This window comes from Oculina patagonica, unplaced genomic scaffold, assembly GCF_052425735.1.
Source record: "Oculina patagonica isolate OP01 unplaced genomic scaffold, crgOcupat unplaced550, whole genome shotgun sequence".
Classification (NCBI taxonomy): domain Eukaryota; kingdom Metazoa; phylum Cnidaria; class Anthozoa; order Scleractinia; family Oculinidae; genus Oculina; species Oculina patagonica.
In genome coordinates this window covers 250-10,818 of record NW_027558418.1, presented here as the reverse complement: position 1 = coordinate 10,818, position 10,569 = coordinate 250, and the positions used below count along the sequence as shown (strand labels likewise).

The 10,569-nt window shown below is 38.9% G+C and overlaps 1 long non-coding RNA gene across 1 annotated transcript; it reads right to left on the bottom strand.

The window, feature by feature from the left end:
* Positions 1 to 5,973: 5,973 nt before the first annotated feature.
* LOC144640905 (uncharacterized) lies at positions 5,974 to 10,311 on the bottom strand. The gene is made up of 2 exons (XR_013568459.1): positions 10,002 to 10,311; positions 5,974 to 6,022 (listed from the first exon to the last, which is right to left on the bottom strand). It is a non-coding gene; the product is annotated as an uncharacterized LOC144640905 (long non-coding RNA).
* Between the last annotated feature and the right edge of the window lie 258 nt (positions 10,312 to 10,569).

Here is a 10,569-nt window from a genome sequence, read left to right as displayed (position 1 = left end):
CTTTAAAAAAGACTGTTTGTGTTCTGCTTCTGCTTGCAAGACACCATATTAACAAAGGAGAATGGAATGTGCGTAACAATATAATGGAATGTGTGTAACCACGGTCAGTGTGTGTAACAATAAGGAAATCGAAACCGATCAAAGAATTGGAACAATTCAACACAAGCTTGTCGTACTGTCCAAACCGATCTGAGAGCTGATCTACTCAACTTCGCGTCAAAGTTTTTTACATGATTATTGAATCAATTTTTCCAAAGGTATTTCATTCAAATTGTTCGAGGGCTTTTATATTTCTACGCGAAAGCGCCATGTACAGCCTCTCGCATGTTCCTGGATATGAAAGAAGGTTTTCTTAACTATTTAACATCAATTTAAATAGTTTTTGTACAGCCCAAGTGAGGTTAACTCTATTTTTGATTAACAAATGTAAAATTGACCAATTTTCACACTTCTGAAAATCATTAAGGTCTCCACACACATGGGTTGAAGACGCAGGGACATGTCGCAGGGACATGAAGCAGCGACAAAATTATGCGTTGTTCACACTGAGAGGACGTGTAGCAGGGACGTGTCACATTGGTACTCACGCACGCGGGGACATGTCCCAATTAACATTTTTGGCGCGTGCAACATGAAATTTTGCAACATTTTGTCCCTGAAACATGTTGCACGCAGTCCAACTAGTTGACATCCGTACAACATGTCGCAGGGACAAAACTGCCGCGAAATCGTCCCTGCTTCATGTCCCCTCAGTGTGAACAACACATGATTTTGTCGCTGCTACATGTTGCTACAACATGTTGCTGCGACATGTCCCCACGTGTGCGGAGACCTTAATTATTTTGTGTATGAACGAGCGGATGTTACATGTCAAACAGCCGGACGGCAGCAAGCGCGAAACCAAACCTCTGAGCAGTGAGCATGAGGGAGGGACAAACCTACAAAAGTAGCTGCATAAATTTAGTATCTAGCACTGTTAAAGAAAGATGTAATACGCTGATGCCATGTTTGATCTTAAGATTTGCACCTTTCCGCCAAAGTTTGTATATTTTTTCAAAAAATCGCCAAAATGGGGGGTCACGGGTACCCCAGGACCCCCCCTTTCGATACACCCCTGTCAATGTACATTCTTTTGAAATCAAAGGAGATAAAAAGATAACTTATTAAGTTTGTTATGACTTCGCTTAGGAAAAAGGCATATTTTGAAATAGGAAAACAGTTCTTTCAGTCAAAAAATTATAGGAAATCTTTAAATACGATACTAAAGATTATTGTATTGAATAAACACCGGTATTTATCTCTTACTTAAAGAAAGGATATAATTGGTCAATTCGAAGAAGACGATAATTTCTTTTTCCGATGCAAAACCAAACACTCTTAATCAAAGGAAAATTGTGAAGATATCGACAACGTTACAACACTATTTTTAAAACTGAATATACATAAATGCTCGTTGATCACGTTCCACGTTAATTTCGCGCGTTTTGTACTGATACTACCAAAATTCCAATTTTTGTTCTTTAACACAGAACCTCCCATAAAGAAAATTAAATCAGGAACACATTTCCTATTAAATATAACAAAGTTGCAGGAAGTTCTGCGCATGCTGCCATGGAAATGCTCTGAATAGGTTGATTTGCAAAACCCATGTAATTATACAATACATGGTGATACATGTAAATAAATATATTTTTTATTACTGCTTTGCAGACCAAAGAAACATACCCTAGTCAACTAATCTTCTAAAGAGCCAGAGCTCGAGAAGAAGACAAGTTGACAAGTCAGAATATCGGCCAAAACTAATTAAAAACTAAACCCAAGTGCTATCGTAGTAGCCGTGCATTTTAAACTAACACCTGGAGACGGTTCTAGTACCGACTAACAGCTCCAAGCTACGTGAGATCCGGCAAAGAATTTTGCCTTGCGTTGTGTGGCCCTCGTGTACATTTAATTTTCTCGTAAAAAAATGAATTTGACACGAAGGAATGCGACGCTTAACGAAGGCTCACCTGCAACAAGTTGGATATAGAAGGCCAAGATTTGCAGATACTTCTTCACAACAGTCCCGATAATCCTTCCCATCGTTAGGGCCTGGGCAATAGTTTCGAAATTCAACATACGAGTCGCATGATGAACCTCCTGGTAGACAACAAGTAGGCTGACGTTTCGATACACAACAATGTGTATTCTCATTCTCATCGTTGGGGCCCGGGCAATAATTTCGCTTGTTGGCATTGTCACTGCATGAAGAACCTCCCGGCAGACAACAAGTAGGCTGACTTTCCGATACACAACAGCGTGTTTGTGCACTCCCATCTTGAGGGCGCGGGCAATAATTTCGCTTGTTGGCATTGTCGCTGCATGAAGAACCTCCCGGCAGGCAACAAGCAGGCTGATTATTCCATAAACAACAGTGTGTTCGTTCAGGAGGATCAGACAACTGCGGACATGTGTATGAATCGTTGTGAGGCCCTAGACATCGTGTTATATTTAGGCCACCTACTGCTGATGAAGATAGCAAACGTTAGCAACAACAAAAAAATCAACAGAACGGATGTAAGTTCGTAAAGAAACCCAAATCGACTTCTTCAACTAACAATTAAATTGCCTTTTTGCTTTGAGAGTCCTTTGAATACAAAAAATAAAAAAAAAGCGACAATAGAAAACTTACCTGCGGCCAAGAAAATCAAGAGAACAAAAATTTTTAAAAAAATGGCATCCAATCATAGTTTTGAGGAAGTCGGTGTAAAAGTGATGAATAAACTCGACAGGGCAAGTTTTTTATTTTCAGTGGTTAGTGATATTACGTCAAGTAAGCGGAAGTATATTAAAAATGACGCAGTATCATAACTTTTGTGGGGTAACTAAGTGATAAAACATGTAAAAGAGCATGCTATATACTTCATACGTTCAATACTCTTATTGACGAATTTTTGTGCATTTCACTCTTGACCGGTTTAGAGCCGGACAAATGTAAAGGGATGAATATTGACGAGCATGCATGCTGTTGACTTGTTGAAATGTTTTCTGTATGTGGCGAAATTTGCCAGGCATATTACCGAACAAAAACTAAAATGTTTATAATGGCACGTCTCGCGAAGATCTAAAAAAAGGTTTTTGATCACTCCGACCGCAATGGAATTTTTCACGCGTTTGCAAGGTTCTTTCAACTGTTGACCTGTCTACGTTTATCTCTTTATTTCGAAAATGAACAGAGACTAGAAAGCTAGTTCACTTAATAAAAGAAAAGATAAGTTCTGAGAACAGTTTAGTGTGTATCAATGTCAAAAACGGTTAATTAGTATTATTTCAAAAAACGAGTGCGGGTGTTTCATCACGATTTCCAAACACGAGAAAACAGATGAAAGCACGAGGCCGCTTCGGCCGAGTTCATCTGTTTTCGAGTGTCTGGAAATCGTTATGAAACACGATGCACGAGCTTTTGAAATACCTTCTCCAAAGAAACAATACAAAATTGTGCATTGTTGTATTTTTTCCCATCTTTCTTTAAAATGCCTTGTATGTGTGATTTGTTGTATTCAGTCGGCATTCATTGTATTTCTGAGTATCCAGCAGTTTCGCGTTGCACCAAAATTGTATTCAAAAAAGTTGTGAACTTGAAGGGATTTACATATTGTTTTTGCCATGGCCGAAGGAAGGTTTCGCTTCCCGAAAACAATCGAGGAAGAAGTACTTTGCGTAGAGATAGCAGTACCGAAGTCTACCAGATATAAAAAAAAGTGGGCATTGGGGGTTTTTGAGGATTGGCAACGAGTGCGAAGTGTCAAGGTTCCAATACTCGAAGTTGGTGGAGTTTTTAAAGATTATGAATTGCACAAAGATCAGCCTCTTACTCGGCCATAACATTGATGGACGCATTGACGCTCAACTACAACAGTAAGTGCGACAACTAGTGTCGATTCCGGCAGTGAGAAAAATTTTCTCAGAATGTGGATATGGATACTATGCCAGTCTGTTTTGGTGACTTTAAGAAATGTACTGTAAATGACTTCAGCATGTCAGTTTGTAATTTGAAATGTTTTTCTTGGTCATTGTTTATAAAAAATTAATGATTCATGTTAAGCTGTGTTTAAGTAATATATGAATATGCAGACTTAGAACAATTTTACCACCAGTGATGAAAACGTGATGAAACACAAGTGATATTCAACTGGTGTTTCATTGAGTTTCCAACTCATCCACCTGACCCGAATAGGGCGCTCTGGTTGGCTTATAACGTCATGAATTATTAATGAGTTTGAGAAATCGAAATCGTAGGACCTATCAAATATTGACCATCAATAGTAAAATATTTTATGCTGTAGTCAATGTGAAGGTTTAGACATTAAACTGAGCACGGTGTTTACACGGTTCATTGAACACTTGACGCACAGAAATAAACAAGAACTTGTAGCAGATATTTGAGTGAGACCACAAACTGTTTATCAAGTTAGTTACATCCTCGTTCCTAGGTAATTTATTTTTCTTGTTTTATGAACGACGAAAGACTCGCGGAACGAAGTTGAGATGACAAAGCTAATGGGACATTTTCCCGAAAATGTTAACAAGTTTATGCATGTCAAAATGGTCGGAAATTTTGTGAGGTCATTGGTGATACAAAAACGTTTATAAATGTGTTCACTTTCTCTGTCTTTCCCCACTGGCTAGGAGTCAGTGCAAGGAGATATAGAGATATGAAATTTATCTTCTCGTGTGCGCTAACTCGTGAGATATCGAGTTGAACACGAGAAGATAAATTTAATTTCTCCAAGCAACCATGTATTATTTTGTTTATTTTATAAACCTACTATAAAAGAGGTTTTTGACGATTTTCCGAAGATTTCCGACCATTTCACGTAGATGTAAAGTTTTCTTCAGAAGGTAAGAACCTGTTAAGAACCTTTAAGGCTACCTGTTTAGGTTAACTTAAAAAAAGAAAAGCTTCTTTAAATACCTGCGGGTTGTTACTGTACCGTTAGTCTAGGAAGTCACGGCGGACGGAAAATATTGCAACAGAGGATCGAACGTTTCGAACTGTGCATTCTCTATTTTCCAATTGCCCATAATACACTTTGTTTGCCCCCCAAATTTTGCATAAACTATTGTTTTCAAATTCTCTTGGGAGGACTGCATATTTCCAAAACAATAGTTTATGCAAAATGTGGGGGGCAAACAAAGTGCATTGTGGGCAATTGGAAAATGGATGAACGAGCACCAAAAAAGGGTGACGATCTGGTGCGACAAGTCTTGAGTCATGGCACACTGCCATGATAACTGCAGCAGACAACAATGCTAACTCATTACACAGACAATGTTCCATTCTTTTAAAATAGTTTTCTTTTTATTAATCAAATTCTTACTCGTTTTTGACACCTTATTTGCGCATTTTTATTCTGTATTTTTTCACACATTTTTACTCTATATATTCATTCATTCGCGCCATTTTTATCATTCGTTAAAGGCTGTATTTCGACAGCCGAAATCTTATATTTTCTAACAAATTTTCAGCGAGTGAACGCTCCAAACTTTTACAATGTGAACAAGATTTGTTCTGCTTAATGGTTGCGGTCTTATATTCCCATTTTATTAATTCATTTCATAATTAATAATATTTACAATACCACTTTAGGGCCAGGAACTTTGAAATGCTTTGCCTTATAGTATAAAACAGCTGGAGGGATAGAAAACAGTATTTCAAATCTCCGAATAAGTCCTTTTTGTAAAGCTCAAATGCCGTACATACGCCCATGAATAAATAAGCTCTTATGCTAAGGTTTAAAAGACTATTCTGGTAACTAGATTAAGATCACACGAACGTGGTGAATCGAGAAACCGATGAATCCACAGATCCACTTTCGGTAAGGATGCACCATGATCTAAGTAACTTAAGATCATTGATCGTGATTCCGATCAACACCGCAACCATTCGCGTAAGCGATCGACAACAAAAATAACACAAAAACCAACCACAGGGCCTCCAATCATCAGTCCGAGTATGACATACAACCCGGTGAACTTGTCCCTAAAAAAAGACGATGAAGACAGGATAAATCATGAGAAGAGTTATCGGCTTGTTCTTAAACTAAGTTATAAAACTTTTAGGTCTCTACGCGATGATTTCCCCCTGTTTTTGGCGTATCTACGTAAATATCTATAGAGTTTGAACTGCCAAAGCCATAAGAAAACTTGTACATACTTTTCGGTGGTTTTCGCAATTTTCTTTTTTTGCGCTTACTGCATTAATGTATGTATAAAATTTGATGAATTTGTCCAAGAGAAAATCAAGAGAAAATAAGGAGATAAGTCCTCTTATTTTCTCTTGATTTGCCACATTATTTTTTGCAATACACAGAAAAATCCTACCCCTGTACCAATACTTCTTTTAAGCTTTTGGATGTGGTTGTTCACAAAATTAGTCTTCTGTTTGTCTTCAACAACGCCAACATATACTTCCAGAGTGGAGATTTTGCTTTGTAAGCGTTTAACATCCTGTTAGTTTAATTAAATCCTCTATCTTTGAATCTAAGTTGCTAAGTCTTGAAAGTATGAGATCCAATTTCTCAGTGTCCTCTTCTGCGAATTTCGCAGCCATTTCTTCGTCTAATTTTTCTGAGTTATTAGTAACTGTTTCATGTTTACTGGGATGTAGACTTTCTCAAAGCCCGTTTCCGGTAGTTAGGTCACCTATCGCGACTTCGTTGCTCAAAAGAGTCGACTTGTGGCAAGTCTAACTGGGATGTTATATGTATTGTTGCAAGCTCTCCCTTCTTTTCTGGTGCAATATGTTGCCATTCGCGAGCAAGAATATTAATAATAATTATTTAGTGAGCGGAGCGGAGCTCACAAGAACACGTTGATCAAAGGTCTCCATAGTCTCGGCTTTCAAACGGATTTTTAAGTAACAACAACTTTTCAGTTTGAAAACTAGTGTACCACTGCCCGCATTCCATATGAAAAATCGATCATTACCGCTATATTAGAGAAAGATGAAAGTTTCAGATGGCGCGAAAAATATGCACTGACATTTCATGATATTTGAGTGAAGCTTGAAGAAAACTGCGAACTTAGAGAAAGAGATAATGTCCAAGTACAATAATCAGTGCATATCTTTTAAGCTAAATGAAAGCTGTTGTGTTTTTAATCCTGTCTAAATTTTTTAGACAAGGCCGCTCATTTCGGGGAAATCTTTTACAAAAGATTTTGTCGAAGTAGTTTTGTCGGCGTTCAAAACTGCATCACGTGACGCATTTAGACCAATCGGATGCGCGGGGAATTTTTTATGGATTATTGCCCCCGCAGGGTTTTGGCCCAGAGGCCAAAACCCGAGGAGGCATCATTGTAATCCGCGCGAATATATAGTATATACTGGGAAAAATCTCGATTTGATCAATTTTTGCCCGCAAATAGTCTCGGGAGTTGTAAAATGCCGCCAAGCTGAAAGCCCGCAAGTAGGTATCGGGAGTTGTAAAATGCCGACATACGGTGACTGGTCAATGATGACGCAAGTAAACGATGATTGGGTAATGATGACAGCCCAAGCATGAGCACGTGCACGGATGACAACAAGTAAACAAACGAAGCTTGTAAAGGTTGATTGCAGTTGGGCAGAATTTTGAAAAAGATAATTTGAGGTTTTATTCGAGGCCTATTCATTTCACAATGTCTAAACGCCGAAAGCAATGCAATTGTTGAAAAGACTTCGCGATAATTAACTAAGTAACTCGCAGAGAAGTAAGAAAATCCACATTTTTTACATCTGAGTGGCCGAAGAAGAAATACCGTATGTCTAGGAACACGTACGAACATATCAAGCCATATCTTCAAATTTGTCTGCGATTTACGATAAGCAAGCCTTAGTCCAAAACCGCGATTTACCAAGCGCAAACTACTAGAACGGAGAAAAGCCTTGATCAGTCTATCTCCGGACGAGATTTGCAAGAAATTTAAAAAAGACTCGCGGCAGGCGAAACCGGAAACCAGAAGCGAGCGACTTTTAGAAAGTCAAGCGTTTTCATTGTCAAAGGTGAGAAATTCTTTCGGTATCCTTTCCTTTTAAAAAGTTAATCGTTGTCATGAAGCGTGATTTACGATAAGATACCTTTGTCCAACTGACCGTGATTTACCAGGCACAAACTACTCGAATGGAGAAAACTTTAAAAGTCTTGATCGGTCCACTTCCGGACGAAATTTTAATTTTACAAGATGATATGCGGCATCAAGAAAAGAAATTCAAAAGAGATCTCGAGATGCATTGTGATTATTTAAAACTCGCGGCAGGCGTTTGCTTTGACAGAGGTAAGAAATTCTTTCGACATCCTTTTCTTTCTAAAGATTGATCATTCTCATGTCATTCTTCATGCTCGGGCTCTCAGCCCATATATTTATAAAACAATTGGGCCGGCTCAAATGGTAATTTTAAAACGTTTTGCTGTTTCTAAAGTTTATCCTCGCTGAGATCAAGACTATACCACAGTGAAGTGAGTTCGATTCGAGCCCGCAAAGCGGCCCATTCAAAGCGACGAAGTCGCAAAAACGAGCCACGCAAGTCGCGATAGGTCGACCGTCCCGGCGTGTTAAATTAATAAAGACGACGGACTTTTTCTAAAGTCTAGCTTGAGTCTAGCTGAGATCCCCCACCACAGCAAAACATGACAAAATGATGTCAAGATGCTGTTGCGTTCTTGTAATTAAATGATTTACCGTATCATAATTAATAATCATCCAAAATAGAAAATTAATTTCCAATCAAATGTCTGAGTTGTAGAAAAGGATGAACAGCAAAGAAAAACCGATAAACATCGTCGAAACTTCGGGGGCAACCTAGTGTCAGCTATTTCTAGTTATTAACAATAGAGACATTTAGCTTCAGGTTTTCGGCTATAAACGTCAAACCGCAAACGTCTGGGAATCACGTGCTCAGGCCCCGAGGTCACGTTTGAGGTTTACAACGCACGTTTTCCACGGCGAGAGGTAGCTTTTCACGTTGGTGATTTCCTTCAAGGTTTCTTCTCTTTTATTTTTAGTTATCTCACGTATTGACGCTATAGATATCTGAAATAGTTATTTGTCTAGACACAAAGAAAAAAATTCAAGATGAAAGAGTGCAGATTGAGCAGTTTTGTCTTTTGATATGTCGCAAATCCAATATGGCGGCGGAAAGCTCGCAAGTAAATTCTCGGAATCTCACCGTATATTTCTCAGAAAACATCCAGTGGAACGGACGAATGTTTTGAAGGCGAACCAGTAAACGCTAAGGTTAGCTATTTCTTTCACAGATACCGTAACAAAACAGAGCAGTTTTTGAGAGAATTGTATTTACCATGAAAGAAAAAAATAAATTTTGATTTTGCCGTGAATCTTGACCAGCAGTTTGTGTGCTTTCTTTCGTGCCGCCTTCAACAACCGTCGATAAAGAAAGCGTGGGTGTTAGACTGGATCACTGGTAATTTTGAATTTTAGAATTTGACAAGTCATCTTTGTTATCTACGCGAATTTGCTCGAGGTTGAAGACGTCTAGCTAAACAGGTAGACTTCATGATACCTCAAACGCCAAACAACTAAGCTAAAACTGCCGTTTGCGGTTTGCCGTTAAAGTAAAAAACCTGTAGCTAAATGTCTCTAGAATCTTATTTAACGAGTGCGCGTTGGATATGCATAGTGCTAAGTTGGCTACAACTATCTCATATCCAACAAGTGCGAGTAAAATAACTGAAAAATTGCAATATTTGAAGCTTCCCGGCTGTTCTCGTTATCACAAACACCTACAATTTTTATGAGCTCATATACCATTGCCTGTTAACCAGTCAAAACTCAGGAACTTGCGATTTTTTTTAAAACAGGTCAGCTATATTCCCAGGTTTCCAACTTTGCTCTGTACGTTCACACTATCCCAAATAAATAGTTAAATTGCATAGAACGGAACATTTATCAACGATATTTGAGACAGGGGTGGGGATATAACAATTGATTATGACACAGTAGAAATGTCACGTTTTCCTCACCTGCAACAGTCTTGCCCGTTAGCTCCCGCCCACACACAGCAGTCCCGCTCATTCTCCTCACTGTTGGGGCCTGGACAATAATTTCGGATATCGGCATACTTGTCACTGCACCAAGAACCTCCCGGTAGACAACAGGTAGGCTGACTATCCCATATACAACAGTGTGTTCGTTCCTTTCCATCATCTGGGCGCGGGCAATAATTTCGCTTATCAGCACTGTGGCTGCATGATGAACCTCCCGGCAGACAACAAACAGGCTGATTATTCAATAAACAACAGTGTGTTCGCTCAGGAGGGTCAGACAGCTGTGGACATGTATAAGAATTGTTGTAACGTGTGAGGCATTGTGTTGTATTTAGGCCACGCACTGCTGAAAGAATTAAAAGAAGGCCGTTTTTATACTAAAGACGTGTTACCCATCTGAACGAGCTTCGACAAAGATTTTGTTGTTCGTCTGGTTATGCGTCTCTAGTATAAAGACGGGCACAAGACGCGTAACACGTCTGGACGAGCTTCCTTTCGTTATCCGTCTTTCAAGACGCATTTCGAAAAGTAGCTCGTCTAGACG